This window comes from Falco punctatus (assembly GCF_963210335.1).
Source record: "Falco punctatus genome assembly, chromosome: 3".
Taxonomy (NCBI): domain Eukaryota; kingdom Metazoa; phylum Chordata; class Aves; order Falconiformes; family Falconidae; genus Falco; species Falco punctatus.
In genome coordinates, this window is record NC_137582.1 from 16,880,792 (window position 1) to 16,902,503 (window position 21,712).

A 21,712-nucleotide genomic window follows, 5' to 3' on the forward strand; every position below is an offset into this window, starting at 1 on the left:
TCAACAAGACTAGTTCTGACTCACAGCCCAGATTACTCATGGGTTTTATCGACAGACTATCTAGTAGAAAATATATAGGTGAGCCAGAACATAATGACCCTAAATCAGGTTTTTCATCTTCCAGAAGCATGCTTCACCCACATGGCTGCAGGGTCACACTCTTCCTTGCTTACTCTTTTCATGTTATCATTTTGGATACGCCAACTGGACCAACGTGGACAGAAGATGTGCAAGAAGTCAGCATGTGGCTTGCTTTGAAGGCTGGTGGTTAGACCATGCCTTGGAGAAGTGGGTGATGAAGGCTTGAAAACTCTCAGGCCGAGGAGGACTTGGGACCCTGCATTCCCAGGAGTGTACTTTAATCATTAGGCTGCCATGTAAAAAGCGGGCGGAGTCCCCTCTTCAAGCTATTCTGTTATCGTTTTGGTTTTCCACGGCACTACTCTCAGAAGAGGCCTTGATGCTCAAGAGCTTTTGCTGCGTGGACTAGGTTAAAGACACAGAAGGGTGGAACTTTTTTCTGCCTCCCTCTCTTCTCACTGGAACCATTTCCTTCCCAAGAGCTCAAGAAAACTGCTGCCTTAGCATCTAGGAACCCTGAATTGCCCTCAGGAGGTGTCTGATCTCATTTCTTGCTTGTATTAGGAAGTCTAGGTGTCTGAGCTACTCTACTAGGGCCAACTACCTACTTCTTAGACATCAGAGGAGATGTCAGGCACCTGAAGATGGATGGTGTAACTCAGGTCCCACTACAGACTTTAACTTCTACCTTTATTTTGTACCGATTTTTGTCACACCTGCATTAGAGCACCAATGGTTTAAACTGGGAGACTCCGCTCTAAGGGATTTATTCTGTCCTGAATTTGGATGCACAGGAGTGAACAGGCTGTGTGTGAACCCTGGTTACATGTCTAAAGCATGCTGGTTTCCATGACTTCACACACACATCAGTAAACATGCCCTCAGACAAGCAGCTAGCAAACTAACTGATCCACCAGGCAGTCACTGGGGCTTGCAAATTAATGCAAAGACAATCCTAAAAATCAGAATCATAAATGTTTCAGGCTAATTTATTCTGTAAAGCTGGATTAATAAAGAAGCGGCTCCTCTGTTAAAACATCATCTGCCAGGGAGCAGCCCACAAAGAATTACAGCAGGCGATTTTTATCTCATTCCCACTCCTTCTCATTCCACCAAAAAAGAAGGATTCATGCGGGAAATTGCTGACACATCCTTAATCAAAGGTGTGTGAATTGCTCACATCAGTGTAATTTTATTATTCTGTTGCTGGGATACTTTAATAATAATAATAATAATGGTGATGATGATGCAAAATCTTATTAAGTCATTGAAGGATAATGCTTTGTTTTTCTACATTTATTTTTTAATTTATTAAGGAAGCCTGTTAACGCTACAAGAACAGACAGTATACATATTTTCTATAAATGGCCAGGGAAATTCATAATGAAATGTGTTCCCGTGGTTGGTACAGTAAACACCCTGTGGTTCCAAAAAGGATCCAAGTGCTATGAGCACCTTAGAAAACATCAAACAGACTAGAAGGAAGGGAGTGTGTTACGTGAACATCATTGACTGTTGGGGATATGGTGATAGATTGAAATCTAGTCTGCCCTTTGGAGCTGGGTTTGGGAGGGTTCTTGCATGCTGTTCTCTGGCAGGGCTCAAATTTGGCAATTCATTGTTTAAACAAACAAACACAGAAAAATACAACCATTCAGGAATGGGACATCATGAAACTTTGGCTCCAAATGCATTGCCCAAAGCAGTTTTGGATCAGTTGACTCCTAAGGCCTCTTCCCTGTTTCTGTTGTGATAAAGCAGCAGTGCTCCAGCTCATGGCCTGTGCACGATTATGACATTTAACCTGTTTGTTCACTTAAATTGACTTCTGTCTGGATATACAAAATTTGTCTGAGACTGTTTTTACCTCATTGACAGTCAGCCTGGTAATTACTTCCTAAGGCTGCCACTCAAAAGCTTCTCTTTCAACCTGTAACAATTCAGGTGTTACAAAAAGTGCTTAAGTCCCAAACACAACAATCACAATGTGATATTGCAGATACTAACCCTTGTTCTCTAGATACTCTCTTGACACGAGCTAGTGTGGGATTAGTGAACATTAATGAGCAAGCTGCAAAACCATGGATGTCAGGCTTAAGTGATTGTTACTGGATCGGCAATTTTACCTGTCAAGTGCTTTGTGGCCCCATACACAGGGAGTCAGAGGGAGAAGCTCTGCAGAAATATATCACCTCTTATGAGGAAGCGATTTGAACTGGGTCGGAGGAAAAAGCAAAGATGGCTGGACATCAGGTGCTACAAGGAGGACAAGACATCGAGAGAAATGATCCTAATGGCAAAACAGAGTATCTTGTCACCGAAATGGAAACTCTTTGGAAATATGGAAGGTAATTAGAGAGATTTAGATGATATTTAACTCTCTACTTGCAAGCAAAGGGTCAAGGAAAACAGAGTCAATCAAAGCCAAACCTTTTTCTCATGAGGTCAGGCTTGAGTATCCTTGTTACATTTAACTGTTTTCAGTTAATTCAAGTTGAGGAGGGTAGGTATGAAATTGAACTACAAAAATTAAAAGTGTAGAGAGTTCAAAATCCAAAACTGTAACTCAGTGAAAAAGAGGTTTTAGTATTCAACTGACAAAGGAAAGTTTAATTGTAGAACAGATTGTGACTTTGATCTAATGCTGCATTGCTGTTTGGGGGGAAATTTCAGTGGATCTCTTTGTGAGAAGCTAGGCCGTGCTGGACTCCAAATAAAACTTTGACAGAGACTAATAAGACACCCAGAATTAATCCAAGGCTGTTTTGAATTTGCCAGCCAAATGAAATCTGAGCCCACAATGACTTTTATAGTGACCAGAGGGTCATTTGGTAATCTGGACCTGATAGAGAAGGCAAAATATCTCTAAAGAGTTCAGGGGCAGGAAAGCATGTGAACTTTGGCTCACAGGAGACCAGCCCTAGACATTCCTTGTGGACTTCACTGTAGCAAAAGACACCAGGGCTGTCTGCCTAAGGCAGTCCATCGATTAACTTTACACTAGACAGTAGCCCATGAGCTGTGATGTTGCTGAAAAGCCTGGCACTAAAACAGGAGGTATTGTGGTGAAATGTAAGTGTTTATCTTTATTGCAGGTTATATTTGCATTTCATGTATAAGGAAAATAATAACCTGTAAATTGCAACACTTTAACAGTGGTATAAAAACAAGTACTGGGTTAGAAGTATGTCAAGCTCTTAGTTTCCTGAAGGTGTTTTGTTGGAAGAAGGGAGAAGTAAAATCCTTCAGGACATACCTAAAGACATATTTCAGGGGATGGAGAAGCTCTCCACAGGATGCAGGTGTCAGGGTGTTTACCATAAAGCTGCTTGCTTGTACCTTAAAGCTAAAAGAGGATATAGATAGGTCGATAGATCAATCACAGTTAAGCAGTAGAGACAGTAAAAGAACATAAATGGTAGAAATGAAAGCTAAAATCCTCTTCCTGTGTACAAACATGTATGATGGGAACATTTTTCAGTTGCCAACAAAGAGAAATGTGTTTATTTGTGTGATAACAGGTATTTTTCTAGGTGGATATTCCAGTAGACAGAGCTAGAAGAAAAGAGCACATACTTATGCTTTTGTAAGACAACATGTCTTTGGGACATGGTTTGCATACCAAAATGTTTTACCAGAAACCGAGACAGAATTTTCTCTGTATATCGAGTATAAACATTTATTGAAATTACATTTTGACTGGGGGTAGAGGAGTGGAAATTCACAGACAAAGGTTCTAGGCAAGAAAGAAATTCTGGGCTAGAGTAAGCTAAAAAAAAAAAGAATGGGTACTATGTGGTAGGAAGAACATACTTGGGAGAAATCAAGAGGTGGGTTATAGCCAACCAGTCTATTACCAACATGACTGTCCAGTAAAAAAGGGGTAGAAAGGCTGTACAGAGCTTTACAGATATCTATAGATGCACCTGATCGCCTCAAACCATCAGTCCGAGAGCCCACAGGAGAAATTGAAGAATGATGGTATTTCCACATGTAGAACTTTGGGCTATCTGTAATAGCTAAATAAAACCAATCAAACAAAAAGCTCTTCCTTAGGTCAGCAGCAGCATAATTAAGTGGGTAAGTAATAAACTAAGTTTTCCCAAAACTGGCTCTGTACCTGGTAGTGTCTCTGTTTCCAACCCCACATTAGATTCTGCCTCTGACCCTCTTCTCCCACTCAGTTTGTTGTTGCTCCTCGCAGTCATGCCAGTGGTGCTCCACATCTAATTTTGTGAGGGATATCTCTGGGTGCAAATCCTCAAAGATTTAATTTTGAGGTACAACATCTCTGAGGTATATAGGTAAACTGCACAAGAGCCTGGGGACTAAAAAGGATGCAGCCCTGAGTTACTGCAATAATGAGTCTGAAAGTGAAACATTTTGGGGAACCTGCAAAAGAGCATTTCTGTCACTTTTCAGAGCAGTATAGTCAAAACTGGAGTCTACTGGTTGACACAAATAGCAATAAGCTTCCAAAACTTCTATATATTTCAAATTGATTATGAAATTGTTAACGCTGGAACCGGAAAAGGACCAGAGCACTTCTTTTTCTCCACCTGAAGGATGGGCTTGGTTTTTTTCTTTTCTTTCTTTCTTGTCTTACCTGGTTGCTTGATTGCTTTCTTCCCTTATTTCCTTTGTTTTCTTTGCCTTCTTTCCAAAGCATAGGCTGAGTTTTCAATACTAACTCAAAGGGAATTTGTTTCTTTTCTGAATGCAGTCTCCAAAATATTTGCTGAGTAGTCTCTAGAGCATTTTGCTGATTACAGTCAGAGTTAGGCATCATACATGCCAATATTATTTTAAAAGACTCTTGTCTGCTTTCAAGAGAAGTGTAGCTGGATTTGCCATATCTATAGTTTGGGCTGAGAGCCTATAGTAAATATGTAGGTGATTAGCATACAGTGGTCAGAATAAATACACTCAGCCATCTGAGAAATATGTTGGAATCACAATATGCCATCTAAACACACCCTAAGAGATCCTGGCAAAATGATTCCTTAAGCCACTCTGTCTTGTGGTTAAGCTGTGAAGCTCACAATCTGACATGTTGCAAGGTATGTCCTGAACTTAGTACCTTTTCTGGCTATTTACGTTTCCTATTTTTATTTGTTTCCTCCTGGAAGATGTACCTTTCTATTTTCTCATGGTTCTTCTTGTGAAGATTTACTGTCAAAATCTTGCCTACTGTTTCTACTGTCTTGCCACAAATTCTGTTATATGGAACAAACCATGTATTGAGGCAGAAGAAAAAAACCCAGCAACATCTGCAGGACTCTCTCGAAATTAGGCAAGTTTTGTGCTTACCTAAAAATGGATGTCCTTCTGCCCCAAGATTTTTTCTATGCACTGCACTATGCTTATCAGTATCTGCTTGTCTACACCAACCTTACGTCTCTGGGGCTTTTGCTTGACATTGCCCTAGGTTTCCCCAGCATTCTATTTCCAGTATTTATATAACCCCATTATTATATATAATTATATCTTATTAATTATCCGTCTGCTAGGTGTTAACATTCGCCATTACAGGAGGCAGGAGCTCTTAAAAATCTACCTTTCATCTAGCTCAAATTAATCCGACATATATGTATTACAACTCAGAAAAAGCTGACTCCATGAAAGTTATCTTACGCAACTCCATCATGCAACCTGCATGACACCTCATGACTTTACAAATATTACCTCGAGCTGGCAATGCTAGAGAGACATTTTGTTCCAGAATAAATCTAGATTACAGTGGGATTAGGCAAAGGTATAACTGTTCTCTTCAATTTGCCATGGTATCATAACTTTATGCACTCTGTGGTCTAAACACTCCTCTTATTTACACAACCAAAACCCTGTGAGTTCACTCTGATTCATTATACATCTTTTACTTTCCCTCCCATTTCTTTTCTGCTTAAACAGGTAGTGCCTGTCAAGGGCCTGATCCAAAGGGCACGAAGTCCTTACTAAGATGCTGAGAATTCAGGGCCTCAGGCGCAAGGGGGAAACAAACCATCCAAGAGGAGTGGTGTCAAGGAGGAGATGTTGTAGAGGAACCAGAGACAGTGAAAGGGCCACAGAACTTGGTGGGAAAAAAAGGAAAAGGTCTGCGCAGTCTCGGCATGCTGCAGGGTTGGTACAGTCAGCAAGTAGAGACTATGCCAAAATGTTGCAGCCTAGCCCTAGATGCGAGCTCTCTGCTGCTCTCAGCAGCCTCTTTTCCCCTGTTTGTTACATGCCTCTGAACTTCTCTCCAAATTTCCCTCTTCCTGCTCCACCTTCTATTGATCCTGTGGCCAAATTCCTTGACAGCAGTTAAAAGTCTTCTCAGGCTTTGCTAAACCACCTGCTTTACCATGAAGGCCACCCTACCCTGGTGAACTGTTGCAGAGTTTGAAACGGCTATTTGTGAAGCAGCAGTGTTCAGCGAGGGGCTGGCTTTTCTGTGTGTTGTAAGGACAGCCATGGTATGAGCAAGATGAGTAGTCTGGAAAAATGGGGAGTCAGTTCTCAGGAGGGACCTGTGTTGTGTGCCTCTAGGAAAAGGGGGGTCAATTAGCTGAGATATGTGAGTTTGAACCTCAATAGGTGAGGTGAGGAAGACCTACCAGGTACAGTCCTCCTCATTGTCCTGCTTGTGTAGTATCTCTTACCTAGGACTTTGTATGGGGTGAGAATTTGGTGGATGATACATGGTTGGTTAGTTTATAAAGTAGATGAAGATGTAGAGGTGTGGGGGAGAACTAAGTTGTGCAGTGCAGCCCAAGTGAAGGTGAGTGGCAGGAAAATAAATAATCTGAAACCTAGTAAATTAATCTGTGCTCTAACTGCGTACATATTTTTCAGACTGAAAAACTGTAGCCAGTCAATAACACATTCACATTAATTCAGCATTTCACCATTGACTCCACCAGGAAGGATCAAATTCCATTAATACACAAACACAATAATACAATGGATCGTTGATTATCACTGATACACCTGCAGAGTGAACTGCTTTGCTCTGAAAGCTAAGGATGACAGTCTAAGGATATGGCTCAAAGCAAACTCTCTCTTAGAAGACTGAGTCCTGTGAGGAGCATTGATTAGATGAAGAGCAAGCTTCTAGAGATGTGATGTCTACTTTGCAGTACCCTTGGGGACAGAAAGATTTTAAAGCAAGATAGAGATGTGTAGCCTACTTGTTCTGAAGCCCTTTTGTCTCTAAATGCTTTGTTCCTAGTACTAAATAAACAATAGTTTGCTGAAATGGGTTTCTCATCATTGCATATGCCATTGATCATAACTTGCTCCAGGGGAACTGTGGGTGCTGGCACTGAGTCAGATCTTGGGGCTACACACGCCTGATATCCAGGCTTTTGTGGCTTGAACCTGGGGCTCAGCTTTAGAGCAACAGGAGCAGTAATGGCTCAAAGCCTGATGGTTGAACGGGTGCAAAATGAGGAGAGATGTGGGGAGAGGGAAAGCTATCCCCCAGACCGTGACATGCACAAAGAAGTCTTTGGTTGTGGTCTGTCCACTGGTGTTGCATGGTGTATCATGGGCTTACAAAAAGCAACAACTGCTGTTTTTCATGAGGCTGCTCATGTAAATGTTTAAAATATTGGCACTAAGTATTGTAGTTATTAATTAATAATATGCATTTGTATAGCACCATAAATGTCTATGGCACTTTACAGATAACAATTTTCCTAACTGTTGGGAATATTAAGTCTAAGCACCTGGAAGACTGCCAAACAATATAAGCAGATAAGGTCTACTGTTTACATTTGTAATTTGGTTAGGTCCTTTTGATTTGCCTTCCAGACGGAAATCACTAAGGGCAGTGCCTGCATAACTCCCTCCTATGACTGGGATTTTTGAGTGACAAAAGTAAATGTATACAAATACCCTTGAGACATTGCTTTTAAAAGAATCATGGATGATTGTGCTGAATGTCTTGATTCTGGATATTTCTACAGTCCTTGTGCACAGCAGGGTAAGTAACAGTTTTGCAAGGACCACTCATCTCCAGTGATGGCTGTGAGTTTGAAAGAACAGAAGAATGAAAATATCTACCTGTCTCTTGAGGTGCTTTGAGCAAATATGCTCATCTGCGTAACAGATCTATCCAGAGGAAAATAAGGTCTGGTGAGAGGAAAGCTAACTCTAAACGCCACTGAGCCAGAACAATAGTCCATACTGATTAAAATACTGGATTAGCCAGGAGGTGTAACTTTCTGCTACTGTCTGTGTCCCCTGGCGAGAAGGAATCTAAAAGCAAGAGCAGGAAGAAGATGGATGCATGCATTTTTGGCAAGAACAGGAGCTAGCTTAATGACCCTAGACAGCCTGGGGCATAGGAATGAAGCAGGTTTAATTAGGCAGCAGGTCTAGGGAAGTTGGGAGATATGGCACTACACATAGATGCTGCTTTTCTGAGTTCTCAGAGACTCGTTATGAGAGAAATACATGTCCTTTGCCAAGCCCAAAGGGGAAAGGGCTTAGCACAGGGGTGGAGACTTGCTCTCCCCACAGGTGGCAAAGATTCAGGAGCTACATGGCATCTGCGCAAGTCCCATACCAGAAACACACACTCACATCACAGGGAGAGAGGTGAGCTGGTTACTCCTGTCCACCCTTTTGAATTTCTGAGGGCAGAGAACCTTTTCAATACAGCGTACAGCATACCCCAAATTGTCTTCTTCCTCCCTCCTACAGCAAAACTGCCAAGGCTGTGCTGACTTAGTAAGCTCCTGGGGAAGGCTTATGGTGAGCATGACTTGTCCCTAAAGCAAAAGGCAAGTGGGAGAGCTTAGCTCTCCAATTGCTTCTATAAAGAGAGCTTTGCTCCTTCTCCTTGATGGGAGGGCAGACCAACATTGCACCATCACTTCTGGTGGCTCATGAGCTGTGTGGTGAGGCGTTTCTCTCTTGCTCCCACCTATTTTAACCCTTGTGTTAGTTTTTTTTCCTGTTTTCTCTATACTGCTTCTCTTTTCTTACTACCTCTCCGAAGAGTTTCTTTTAGAGAGCTATTTTGAAAGCAGAATGAAGAGTGAATTATTCTGTGCTCTTTGGTGCTTATGATTTTCAGGGTGGATGGTCCTGTATACATGGAAAACTGGCTAGGAGACTTCATGAGCTTCAATAAAGGTAAAGCTAACTGAATGCTAATGGAGAAAATAAGTGAGGGTGTTTCTCCAAGCTCTGCCAGGATTAGAGGCCACTGTATCATAGGAGACCACTTTCTCCCTTTGAAAAAACACATCTTGCCCTGGTTAGAAGATTGGATGGACCTTGACAGAGGAACTGAGGGGCTCTGGACTTGCTGAATTTGGAACTGGGCTCCCATTTAAAATCTGAGCAAAAGCATAGCCAAACAATAGATTTCTCACATTTCTTCAAATCTTAAATCTCTGCCTTGTAGAGATCTAAAATGTTTGACTGGGTTTTCTTACCTTCTGGTTTTGAGCTGACCGTTAACCTCATGAGATGACTTGCTCCTGTGCATTCCAATGGTTTAAGTAAGTAACCATTTTTTTAAAGTCTTCTGAGGTCAGAGGAAGAATTCCAAGTCTTTTGAGGCTCTACCTCTAAAAGACAGTTTTTAACGAGAAAATTCACATACAAATTCTGTCTTTAGATTCTGCTTCAGTAAGTCTTCGGGTTCAAGTCTCAAGCTTACATAAAGGGTTTTAAATACCTTTCTTGTCTAAAAGGGATTATGCAAAGATAGTACTTCCTTACCTTCCAGATCTGGGCTCTCTACATGTTCACACTGATGACTGTTTACTTCTTTAGATACAAATAAAGCGGTTTTTGTTTACTGTGTTCCTCTCCTTGTATTCCTACTGTTCTTGACGTACCTCTAGAAGAACATACTGGATTTCACTTTGGTTCCTATCTCATTGGCAGGATTAGTAATTAAATTTGAACAGTTGCTTTGCAGAGTACACCCTTGTTCTCCTCATCCTGGCTGTGGTACCTCTGTGCTGTGGTGCCCTTTGCACAATGCATTTCTGCCTTCTTGAAGGATGTACACTACACGCAAGGGGTCTAGTAGAGGGGGATATGGCAGAAACAGAAGATCCAAGGAATCATGCAGGTGGCTACTTAACCTCAAGGGTTAATACAGTTATTTGGCACATGCCTCTCTTTAGTTCTTTCATTCATACTGTATTAAGGGTATAATGCAATTTGAAATAGCACCTCTGTACCTTTGACAGGTACAATGAACCATGGGTCACTTTTGAAAACCTAATATGCCTGGGAAAATAAATGGCATAAACTATAAACAAAATACTTTTCAATGATGCATTGATAAGAAAAAACTGGTATTACAGCTCTCTGGGAAATAGGTATCATTCCCAGTGGTGATATTTTGCATATTTTAGTCAGGACTGGGAACCACAGGAGATACAGTGCTTTCCTGTCAGAACTTGATTGTAGAATTTGTACATAGTGAAAGCATGCCAAACCCTACCCTTATTAACTGTTTGACTATTCCTACAGGCCCATACATATAATCTATGTGGTTGCAAAACAGGAACAGTTGCAGGACAAAGAACATATTGTTAAATTAAAGACTTTCATAGTTATTGCCTGCAGTATGCAGGAGGAGAAAAAAGAAACGTAGCAGGAGATAGTGAAGGCATGTATATAAAGCTGAAACAAAAGAGCATGCTGAGTTCAAGGAACTCACTGGTTTAACCTACTTCTTTCCTAACTGAACTATATTGTGTTTACCTTGTTAGTTGGCAGCATGCTTTGATTTAGAACAAAATATCCATTGAAGAAATGTATGACATAGTTTGATGTTGCACCTGTTTGCTTACCCTAAGTCCTGGTGTTCGACTAATCTTGCACTCCTGCTTTGTGGCTAAATGGATTCACACATCGCATTTTGTGCCTGCTTGTGTGTTCGTGTCTCTAGCTGTACCTGTAGAAAACAAGTTAATTGTACTTCCAGCATGCTTGCTATGCAGGCAAAAATAGTGTCTGACCAAACAGTCCATTGCTTCTATGCCTGTGATTACATCCAATTTGCATCATTTTTTATTGTATTTGTATAGTTTCTTCATATTACCTCCTCTCATTGTTATAGAGCTTTGCCTGCCTCCCTGGTTTTGGCATTAAACAAGCAGATGATTTAGCAAGTAGGGATGAGATTACTTCCTACCGCTACGCTGGGAGATATTTCTGCTCTGCCTCAGCCCTATGACAGAGCCAAAAATCCTGTTTCTTTCAGTTCTCAGCTCTTTCAAAATTTGTACTGCAGTGGGATTTGGGCATCGACAACCTCTGCTGGCTCTGGTGGCTTCAAAGAACTGTGATCCACTGTGCAGCTGTTAGGAAAATGGAAATCGAAAAGGCTGGCATTAGACCCCCAAAAGCGTAACACTAGCATCAATGGGGGTAACACTGTCAAATATGAGTGTCATGAATGATCTGTAAAATCTACATTTGGTGTCAAGTTCAAACCCCCATTTCTTACAAATCTGGGATAGACATCTAAGAGGAGAAAGCTATGTGTTCATACCATTTAATGTAAGTTATTATCCCTATTTTGCACATATTTTATGATTTTGCCTTAAAAAAAACCCCTACTCTTAATGTCACCGAGGAGGTTCTGTAGCTTTCCCCCTGTGACTGAGCAAAGCAGTGCAGCTTGCACCACCAGTTTGTTATTAGGCTCTTTCAGAAGACTTTGATCATCACTGATCTATTCTACATTTAGTTGCATCAGTGACACAAAGATGAAAGTCTTGTTGTCTCACTGCTGTTCTTTCAAGCTGTCTGAACCCTTACTAGCTGTGCCCATCAATTACAGTTTGGCCCACAATTAGTGGCACCTTTTGCTGGCTGCTGGTAGGCATAAACTGAATCTAGCTGTGGTGGTTTACACTAGTGGAATAATGGGCCTGATGCACTGGCAAATGTTCCAGTGGTGGGAAGGAAGTGTGGTCCAAACTAGAAACCTCTTTATCCACTGACTAGGTGTGGAACTGGCCAGAAAGGCTTTTTTCTCTTTTGTTTTGTTTTGGGATTTTTAGCATGGATATTTTCTCCCAAATGACCCTGTATTGCTGAAATAGGTACATGTTATTCTGCCAAAATATCAAACTTCAAGGGAAGTTTGAGAAATGGTGTATTTGGATAAGACTGTTGTATGTGGGTGTTAAGTTCCTAGTAAGTTCCAGCTGACTTACAAAGAATCTGAAGAATGCAAAAGCTGGTCTCCAGTGTGGCAACAGAAAATTTCATTTAAGGACAAACAGGTTGCATGACTGCAGCATCTGTAGGAAGGAGAGAGAATAGTAATTAAGACAGGAATATGAATTAAGATTTTGTCATGTGATTTCATTGAGGGGAGGAATTACAGTAGTCTGAGATCTCAAAGGCCAATTCTTTCCGTTTCATGAATTCTTATAATTTCTAGTGAAAATGAGACTATGAAAGAAATTGCCATACCACTGGACAGTCCAAAACCCTATTTTAGGTATTCAGAATTAGTAGCAAAAAGGGAAGTAAATAAAAACATTTCCCTTCCAGAGCAATGAAGTGGAACAGAGCTATGATTGTTGGACTTCAGTAAACATCTAAGTATAATGCCAAGTAAGAACTGTTTTGAATATAGAAAAGATTACAAAAAGAAATTCTAAAATTTTCATGATTCACGGGAAATTAGGCAAAGATGAAACAACTGCGGACATGTTGAAAAGGGGTTTAATGGGACCAGTAACCTGATCTAATTTTGATTTTAGTGCTATTTTGAACATGGGACTAATGGACCTCTAGATGTCTCTTCCCACCTGAATTCTTCCATGCATTTTTCAGCTGACTCTATGAGAAGTGGGTACTAATACAAAACATCAGGGGTTGCTCTTGACACACATTGCCAAGTTTTTCATTAGTGACTTTTATATAAACAGGAAGAGTGTGCAAATTAAATTAGCTGTTGACACAAAGCTGAGAGGCATCATCAATACAGCAGAGGATCAGAATATGGGAGGTAATGAAGAATTTTGATGAGTGAGCTAATAGAAATGGATGTGTGTATAACTGTATGAGGTGCAAGGTCATGTGCTTAGCAAATAATCACAAGAATTTCCACTATAAACCGTGGTTGCATCTATTGAAAAGGACAGAAAACAGAAAGAGTAGTGTGCACTAGTCAGTCACAGGCTAAGGAGCTATCACTGCTGTGAGGTGTCTGTAAAAGAGCAAATGCCATATAGCAGATCAAGTACTTTGAGCAGGGATAAGAAAGTACTAATACCATTGTTCTCCATTAAAAAAATATTAATAATAAAAAAAAATTAAAAAACAACAACCACCGAACAAACTAGGAGTGGGAACAACAGAAGTTCAAAAGGGGACATTTTAACTAAAAGAGATTTTTGGCATAAGAACGAATGGTCATCAGCTGACAACAGGTAGAAATTCAAGACTTTAGGACAGTTTCTCATTATGAGCAGCAAGAGCAAAAGCTTTCAACATTTCCAGCTACAGTGTGAAAAGGAAAATTCTGAGTATAGCTCATTGTGATACCAGGGATGATTTTTGATGATGCAGGCGGTCCCTGTTAGGGCCGTAATTATATTAAAAAGCCTTAATTGGCCCAGCTTTACCTGGGACTTCCATCCATCACTTCCACCCACTGAGCCCAGGGCTCTATTAAAGTTTAGGTCTGGGCTCCCAGTACTTACCAGAGCTATATCATAGCTGAACATGCCTTGCAGTTCTATTTCCTTTTGCTCCTGACTGGACTTCTGGTTAGACTCTGAACCTGGTTTGTTCTTTGCTTTGTATGGGACTGTTAAACAGATCCTGTTGCCAGTACTTGGCCTGGCTTGCCGTGTTTAAATGTTGTGGATGAGAGCACAAACTGTACTAAGGTCACCCTCAGCTTCTAGCTTATCCTTCCTTGTGGAGCAGTCCTACTCTTGCTGCTCCTTGACATCCCTATTGTTGTGTCCATGCATTCCTTAAATAGCTTGGTATGTTCCAAAACCTTACAGGCAATATGGATATCAATGTCTCAAGCCTCCTAATGCTCCCTGAAAGGATAGCTTAGTAATTCTCTGTCGCTACTTCACATCTATCAGAATGAATGCGGAAGGGTTCCATGAGGTCACTGTAAGCAGAGAACTCAAACCCAAACTTATTCCACTCCTCCAGCCACTAGACCGCATGTCTTCCCTCAAGAAAGCCTCATTGCCTGAGCAGTGGATAACATGTAGGGTATGCAAGCTCGTGGTGAATGAAAGTAATCAGAGTTTGCCTGCAGCAGTTTGCTATCTGAAATAGTTACATGTCATTGTAGTGTGAGCTCTTTTTTCCCCAGCTTTACATTTTGCTGTAGCACATTTGATAGTGTCACTATGAATTATATCATGCTATGGCACATCAAGACCACATCCTGAAATAACAGGATGTAGGGAACCTGGTAGAATACAGAGAAGCTATGGAAAAGTAATTTATTTGCAGTTAATTTATAGGTTAATTATTTGTTGGAAACAGCCTTAAACTAAAATCAAAACAGTAAGTTGTAGTAATTTAACATCTATTAACCGTCATGGAATATAGTTTTATCCCAACTGCAGTTTATTTTTAAAATTTTAAACATATTCAAACACGTATATACAGTATGGTCAAGAGCCAGACCCTTATCTAATCCACAACTGTGGTGAATTTCTATTGGCCAAAAATATTGGCCATAAGAAGTTGTATTACCTCAATTTAATTGAAAATAAATGCAGATGCTGTATCAGAATGCAAATCAGTAACACCCCTATCCCTAAACTTCATATTCATGAACATGTGATTTCAAAATCTGGATTTTAATTTTCATCAAGGCTGTTTTATTTGGTCACAGTATTCGTATTTGGTCTTCTACCATGCAGTCTGTATCATAAACTCAGATCTATTTCAAATCTAAGCCTAGATATATTTTTAGTATTATTATGCATATTGAAATACACTGATGAATTGAGCATTAATATAGCATTAATCATATTAATTAAGATCAGTTAGAACTATGCTCACAGATCAGAATTAATGACATTGTTGGGGGCACAGAGTAATGCCATCAGAGGAATGCTGTACACCGAAATGGTACAGTCATCTGAAATCCTGCCATTGTTGGGTGGCTGAAGGGATCTAACATACAATTTACTTGTTCCAGGAGATATGCCTGACTTATTCAGCACTTGACACTCAGCCCATATGCCACAGTTTACATACAGCACAGTGATCTGGGCATTTACTAAAAGGAGAGATAGTCCAGCTAGCGTCTTCGGTTCCAAAAAGTTGCTTGTGTGACAACCTTGAGACATCAACCAGGATGACCTGTTTCAGGGAATGTGGAGAAACACAACTGCTTTAGCCACTTGCCTGTTCTGATTACTGAACAGAGGGGTTCTCCTGGTTTATGGAACAAAACTGCAATTTTAGATTTGTAACTATTTCCTGCATTTAATTTATCTCCCAGTCTGACTACAGCCTTCTGTAATATCGGAGTTCAAACAGAAAGTAGGATTCCACAGAGTTTGCATGCAAAAGTCTAAGAAACATACTGTGACTCCCTTTGTACTAAAATCTTGTCTAAACTCCATTTAAAAAAAAATATCTGCTAGAGTCTGTTGTAGACAGATGAAAGCAAGTTCTGGCTATGCTTCTAGCCCGCCGTGCATGAATCAGCTGTGATCCAGAAGAAGCCTGACTGTGTTAGTATGGTGCCTAGTCCAAGCTTACCTTGGGCTTGGCCAGACACAACTGCAGCTAGTTGTTTTCTGGTGGTATTGGACAGTGAATATATAATAATGCTGAACTACCCTATTGCATCATATTCTTCCCTCATTTACACTAGTCCAGCCTCATGGAGGTCAGTAGCTTTGAAGTGGTAAGAGATGTATTTGGCTGAGTTCCTCAATTTTATGCAAATGTCCTATGTAACATCAAAAAAGGAAATTTAGAAAGGAGGTAGAATAGCATTTAGAAATCAAGACCAGAAAGTGTCTGCTTGCTGTTGAATCAGGTAGTACTTTTGAACAGTAGCTATAGTTGAGCTGTCAAGGAATGTTTCCCCTAAAAGGTAATTTAGAGCCTGAGGTTCAAGGAAACGAAACCAACTTTCACATATTTACTGACCAAGGACTGAATGCTGAACGTTCAGTTCTTGAGCAAGCTGCTACAGTTTGAATAAGGGATAAAATCCATGTTCAAACTGCTTTACCGTAGACATCAAATTTAAGTATGACAATGTTAGCAGGTATCTGATCCATCAGGGTGATTCATGCCACCTAAGCTGGGCACCTAGGATTGCCCACATAGGCAGTGGACAATTTAGTGCTCAACAGAGGATCATATTGCTCTTCATTGCCAGTGTTTAGTGAACATTTATAGGCATGATTCATTTTTGAAAGACACTGAGTGGACATCTGGCTAACTTCTGGGAAACAGTAGGCAAAGGTATATGTCTGGACAGGCACTGGAGTCTGTTCTTTAAATGCCCTGATGTATGCAGGAGTCAGAAGAGTGAGTGTTGTTTTGATGCTGTCAGTATTAGGCATAGTCTGAGCACATCTAATAAATCTGGTCTCTTTAAGGGAGTGTGTCAGAGCCTCTGAGCTGCAACAATTTAGATGCCTATTAGAGCAAACCTTTCTGCTCCTAAGCACTTGTAGGAGAAAAGGTTGAAACACCTCAGGAACTCAGAGCTCGAGAAGCTGAATAGATTTTTACTACCTCTGTTATCACACAGTCCTGAATACTGGACTGGGTCATCACTTTGGACCTAGAGGTTGTTTTCACAGATGGCCTAAAATCATTGCAATGCCTGCACCTACTCGGTGAGAAGTGGAGTGATTCAACAGACATAAGCAAGACACAGAGCAGGGAGCTGTTGACAGGTGCCAATGGGAAAGGAGAGTATAGGGACTTGGGCATAAAGGAGGTGACTGAACGTGGCCCTAGGCACCCAAATTCCACTGAAGACAGACATGGCCCAAATTCTCCAGCTAGCAGCGGTGGCATGTTTCTACACCCTGTGACTTGACCCCATGGGCACTGGGCACGACTGTTAATAGCAGTGGGGGAACCGGTGTTGGACTTGCAGTGACCCTGTCTGGAGGTTAAGCACTGATGTCTTCTGCCTGCCTGCCCATGTACTGGGTGGTTTTACTTGACAATGAACATAACCAGAAAGGAACCCCCGCAGTGCAGGGTGTGAGGCAATTAGCCATATTGTTTCTCCTAAAATTGGATTTGCTTGTACAGGCCTTTTTCATTCCTTCAGAGCTCATGCTTGAGAATTAATATGGCAATTATCGATCCCTTTTGTATACTATGGAAAAGGAGGTTCTAATCCTCAGAAGTGGATTTGCTCTGATGACACATAAACAAAACCCTGGAAGAAGGAAGGTAAGGCATAAAGAGGTGTTGACAAGCTGTATACCACTTGGTTATGCAAACACAGATGTGGTAAAGAGCAAAGAGCAACAATTTTGCAAAAGTTGAAAGTGTGGGAACACTGGCGGTTGCTCTTTAATGATTATAACACAAAGGAGTGCTGGCAACTTCTCTCATTGACTTTACATTATCAAGCTGAGTCAGTGATGAGTAATAAGATATACTATTGGAAATCTCCTTTAATGTACCAGCTTTTTATTTGACACTTTAATCCCTTCACTGACACATGTAAAGCTTCCTATGAAATGGTGTGGTGGTCCTAATACCACCAGAGAGCTTCTGTTTGCAGATACAGTGCATTGCTGTTTACAGATCAGGCCCGTTGTGTGCTGCCTTGCTTGCTTACAAGCAAGCCGGGATTTGGAAAGTGAAATGGGAATGGGGTAGAGACCTCATGGGTAAGCCTGTCAAAAGTGTGATTTATGTTGTTTTCCTTCCATGGGCACCCAGTTTGACACATCTGTCTTGCCCTCATCTTCTAAAAATTAAGTCTTTTGAAAGAGCATTTCCAAGCTGACATCCACAGTTGCATCTGGGTACTGTAGCTGTTCAGTCTCTGCTTTAGCACAGCTTGCCAGCTGGGCTCTGATGTCAGCAACTTGTGAAGCTTGGTCTGTAGTACAATGTTTGTGTTTCAGGGAGACAAAAAGAGTTTTGATGTTTTGATTTTTCCCCTCTAAGTTTGTGTGTTTGTGTGCTGGGTCCCCAGCACTTGTGTGGTGCACAGGCCTTGCTCTCATGCCAAAGAGCTTGTTTGTCAGGCAAAAGATAAAAAATTCCTGCAGCCACTCAGACACATTCCTCATCTATTGATTTCTGCCTCTGCGGTCAGGTCACAGGCTGGCATTTGTTGCAGACCCCATCAGATTTGCACAACCTATTTTTATGGCTCTTGACCTCACATGCCCCAAAGTGCTGATGAGCTAAATACAAGTCCTGAACACAAGAATACTGTTAGAAAATAACAGTGTATGCAAGTACACATAGCAGAACTAACACAGGGAAAGGGTCTGAGGGAACACTTGCTGTCCTTTTATGACCTATCCAACAGAAAGAGTAGATAAGAGCCTTTGCTGTAGAATTTCCTTCCATTCTGGGATGATGAAACTGGTTAGTTTAGAGAAGCTTGAGTGCACATCTACCTCTTCAGAAATTTAGGAAAGGATTTTTCTTTCCACTTCTTCTGCAGATATTCCCAAGTTCCAGCTCAATTCAAGCCAGAGCATGCAACTAGCACGTTCCTTGAGGTATGCTCACAACTACAGTCTGTCAGCAAGTGAAAAGCATTCCATTGCTACATCACCTAGGCAGAGATCTGACCACAAATAGGGAGGCTTCCATGCAGTTTGCTCTCCAGCTTATTTTTTTCTTTGGCTTTGGCTTTGGCTTGAAGTTCATCTTCTCTGCTTTGCCCTGTAGTACGCAGAGACATCTAGTGGCTGAGCAATCCTGAACACAGGAGTATTGGATCATGAATTACCAAAGAGAGTAGGGATACTACATCTGGTGAGGAATTTAGCATGTCCTGAGAGTTGGGCTGCCCTCTGTGGGCATCTTCTGGGAAGCAGATTGTCACTTCTGTGGACCAGGTCCTACACTGGTAATGCTGAAGAAAGTGTGATACCATTTTCTTAAATTCAGACCAGTAAATCTGAGTGTTTCTTTCTTAGTCAGCCAGGCCTCTGAGCACGGTCTGTCAAACATACAGTTTGGAGACCTAGCATACCCCTTTACAAAAGCAGGAGATGTTTTTTGGTAGCACATCCAGTGCCTTGGGTTTCATTCTTTTATTTCTCACAGGGTGTGTCTTACACAAAGGATTAACCTAAGAGTGGATTTAAATATACTCGATCCCATGGGCTGCTCCTTTCCCTGCTGCTTTGCTGGATGCTAGCCCTTCTGCTGCCCAGGCTCAGACCCCTCACTGTGGTACCCAAGAAGACCCAAAGAGAAGGTATCTCCTGGTGCGCTGCTGCCCACTCTGCTCAGTCTGGCTGGGCTCTTCCTCTTGGCTCTTGCTCTACTGCACTCTAGACCTTGGCTTAAGTCCATACCTGAGTGTATACTCAACAGAGGAACCAGAACTTGAGATCAGACTCAAATCTACGCTATGCTGCCTGTGTAGGTGCATGCACAGAGGGCAAATGAAGTTGACACTTCTCACAAGTCCCTGTCTGAAATTGTTCCAGTCAGCACAGGGCAGAAATCAGAGAATGATGGATGTTCTGAGTCCATCAGTCTTGTATGGGAGTTGTTTCTGTAAAAGCTGTAGGGGAAAGCCCGGTGGTAGGGTGTCCTTCCTGCTCATTGCTTTCACACATTGCAGGAGTATTTCTCAGTTCCTAATAAAATTCTTCACATGATTGATCGTAAAGAGCTGTGAGACTCTGTGACTAACCACAGGGTAGTTGAGCCAACAAAGATTTAATGGCAAGACTCTGATGGCTTTTCTCACGAAGATCCAGGTAAAGGGTTTTTTGTCAGGCTATGGGTCTACGTAGTGCATATTTTTGAGATGGAACAGCTCAGCTGAAAAATGTTAACTTCTGGAATTTCTTCATGAGACCCTCACAAAAGCTTTACCAGCATCTGTTTGCCCCCTATTAGGGGTGGTTCTTAAGGTTTTACCCATAATATTCTTCAATAACAGATGCCTGACATCTCCTGAGATTTTTTGAATAGGAACTTCCATCTGGCACTGCATCCTCAGAAGCTGTGACTTGGCTTCTTTGTCTGCAGGGTGGTTAATCCTAATGAGGCAAGCACAGCAATTTGCTGAGCAGAGATATATGCTTATCAGATCCTATTACTGAGCTGATTCTCTTTTATAATTATTTATTCTGACTTCAGTAGATGAAGCAATGTGAAAACACTTAAACCCAGAGCTTTCATCAAGAAGACACAATCTCACACTCCTGTGAACAACTGAAAGCTGCCTATATGGAAATGGCTAACTATACTGGTATAGTTGCCCCAGTATACCCTGCCAGTTAAACTTCCCATGCCTTTCTTATCTTGCGATAAATGTCCTCATTTAAATTATGTTCTGATGAGCTCCATAGGAAAGAAGTATTTTTATATTGGGACAGCAGTGACCATAGAGGGAGAATTTTATTGGCGTAGCTAAGCTAGTATAATTATACTGGCATAATGATGCTGGTAATTTTCCCTGTGTATACAAGCTATGAGTCTCAAATTGTGCTTCACTGGCAGAAGAGGCTCCTTTGTTGGAGAGTTTCTTTAGATCTGAATCAGGTCGTTAATAAGTGCTTCAGCACTCAAGTCAATGCCTCAAACTTTATAATGAGTTTTACTCTTTGCCTTCCAGAGAATCCCAAACTGTTTTATGCTTGTACCAGACTCTACACAAAAACTCACCCTCTGCTGATGGAAAGCCAGCTCAGGGGAGAATTACAGCAGTTACTTCACATCAGCATCATCAGCGGTTACATGGTCTTGAGGAGAGGGAGCTCTCTACTGGGAATCAGCAGACATCAGGGAGTGTTAGCAGACAGCTGTATGTGTGGGTTTGTCTCTTTTCTTTTCTATTTCCTCTCCCACTTTATATTTTCATAGCTTGTTTTGTTCCCTGCTAATGAGATTTCTGTTGAAATGGGGGCTACTATGTGTACTCGTAATACATATGAAAACAATAGCTGTGCGTGACAGTTTATGGGAAGAGATGAAGGCTCATAAAATAACCATGTGAAATGTAAGTAATTTGAACAGGAATATCTTCAATGACATTGACTCATCAGAACCATGATATGCCGTCTCATATGAAAGGCAGCCATGTCAAGTGGATGAGGCTGTTAACACGGTCACAGCCTTTGCTAAATATAGTCATATATACTTATCAATTGAACTGGAAGTATGTGCACAGCAAAATAAATAGTTTAAGTGATGATTAGACAAAAGAAAGCTAAATAAACATGGTAATTACATTTTCTATAAATAGCAATACAAAGTCACCAATCAGTGGGTTTTCTTTATTAGTAATTGTTACAGAACAAAATTAATTGCTACTTATAATAGGTTTTAAAGAATCACAGAGAAACTGATTGGAGTTCATTGGAACCAGCCTTCCCCTCATACAGGACTACTGCCAACACCTGCTGTCAGCTGTGGCTTTGTATAGTCAAGTTCTGAAAATTCCCAAGGATGGTGATTTTCATCTCTGGGTACCTGC

At 41.1% G+C, this 21,712-nt stretch overlaps 1 long non-coding RNA gene across 1 annotated transcript in view; it reads left to right on the forward strand.

Moving 5' to 3' along the window:
* The window catches only part of LOC308060724, a 55,966-nt gene that overhangs the window by 12,196 nt on the left and 22,058 nt on the right, over positions 1-21,712 (forward strand). Inside the window, exon 1 of the long non-coding RNA XR_013926867.1 lies at positions 1-21,040. This exon is cut by the window's left edge and continues 12,196 nt beyond it. This is a non-coding gene — a long non-coding RNA (uncharacterized lncRNA). The remainder of the gene's footprint in view (positions 21,041-21,712) is intronic.